This window comes from Diaphorina citri, unplaced genomic scaffold (assembly GCF_000475195.1).
Source record: "Diaphorina citri unplaced genomic scaffold, Diaci psyllid genome assembly version 1.1 scaffold472, whole genome shotgun sequence".
Classification (NCBI taxonomy): Eukaryota; Metazoa; Arthropoda; class Insecta; order Hemiptera; family Psyllidae; genus Diaphorina; species Diaphorina citri.
The window spans coordinates 136,138-137,929 of record NW_007377907.1 but is presented as its reverse complement, the minus strand read 5'-3'; the positions used below and the strand labels follow the sequence as shown (position 1 = coordinate 137,929).

Sequence of the window (1,792 nt, the reverse complement as noted above, 5' to 3'; positions counted from 1 at the left end):
ATGGGGCTACTTCTTTGATGCAGATTACCTGCCCTTAATCAGCTGACAGCAGCGTTCAATTTTCCCTGTGAATCTCTTGTTATAATTGGTATAGTAGTTATGTTTTTAAAGTAAATTTTAATGTATTTAAATTCCTGACGACAGATAAATACCATACACATAAGGTAAATAACCCTTACAGAGGTAATGCAATTATGCCCTTTTATAAAAATGTCTGCGCTTAGAATTTTAAACAAGAGTGCGAAGCCCCTCCTGTATACTCTGGAGTCATTAACAGCATAATTTTCACAACAATAACGCATATATCATTTGAAATAACTCAATTTTACGTAGCGAGAAGAAAAATGAAATTATGTTACATGCACCCCTTATCATAATTCACATACTGGGTCTTGATAGAACAAAATGAGGTTTTGGGAGCATCTCCATCAAAAATTGTCGGGAATTTTGACATCTCCACTAGAATGAAGAGATTTGTCATGTTCAGATTAGGCATCTCCTCCAGAAACTGTGGGGAGTTTTTACATCTCCACCAGAAATCTCTTCGTGATTTAGAGTTTATACGCTAGGAATTTTTAGGTGTTTAGGCATCTCCTCTAAAAATTGTTAGGAGTTCATCATCTTCACGAGAAATCATTGGAAGTTTTCGTATTTTCACAGCTTCATACGAATATCATTTAGAATTAATCTAATAGGTATCTTTTTTTTTTTTTTTTTCAAATATGTAGACGGGTTTTAGTTTCAAAAATGGGTTTAATTTTTTTTTTTTTTTTTTTTTTCAAATATGTAGACGGGTTTTAGTTTCAAAAATGGGTTTAAAAAAATGAATTGAACTTATACCGTCATTGTCACTGTTAGCTTTAGAGCTAGCTCAAACGAGATCCTGTATATTCAACTTCTTTTCAACGCCATTTTTGTTTCGAAAAACCTCTACCCCATCCCTCCCCACAACCTCTTCTTCTCAGATAAATATGCATTTATTTATAACCGTAATAAATTCATTTGTAAATATAATCTATAGTCGCAAAAGTGTGAACTGTTTATCAGGGGGGATGGAGAGGGGATCCTCTCTTCCCTTTTTTACTTTCCTTATCCTATAGGAAGGAAAGTCCAACTTACCCAAATACAGAAAGTTCATGATGGTTGCAACACATAATGATAAAATAGAAAATTGAAATCCATACTGATGGTACACTTTGGTAAACACAACTGATAATGATAAAAAATATTTACACTAGATAATTAATAAAAAAAAAATTAACTTGAATGAGTTTCAAGAAAAATTATTGAAAAAATTCAAAATAACATGATTATGATTATTTAAAAATAAAATAAGATAAAGTATTTTATTTTAATTCACTGGACCAGATAATTTCAGATAAATTTGATAATTAGAGAATCTCAGATAAATTTGAGAGAAAAATAAACCAAAAAGCCTGAATATATGCAGGTACCTACTACCTACCTATATGGATAAAATTGATAAACCAAAAAAACAAACTTTTTCCTAAAAAAAGAAAATAAGTTTTACCAAGAAAGCAGATAAATGAGCTTTGATAATTGACCAAGATAATACAACACAAAAGCTATGATAAGATAGCAATGTTTGAGATTACACAGTTAAAGCCTTGGCTTGTCTACGGAGCAACCAAGTTCCATCGACAAAAGTTAAGAAATGATAAAAGGATAATTAATTCCAAGATAAAAGGATTATTCTCCACTAGATTAAATAAAAAGTTTAACAGTTAAGTTTTTGTCTCAAGATAAGTGATAAAAAACAAACTAAAACTTT

At 30.6% G+C, this 1,792-nt stretch overlaps 1 protein-coding gene across 1 annotated transcript in view; it reads left to right on the top strand.

Annotated features, from left to right (window-relative positions):
• LOC103509187 (paired box protein Pax-6) overlaps positions 1-1,792 on the top strand; it is a 33,772-nt gene that overhangs the window by 9,968 nt on the left and 22,012 nt on the right. The gene's annotated exons all lie outside the window — the stretch shown is intronic.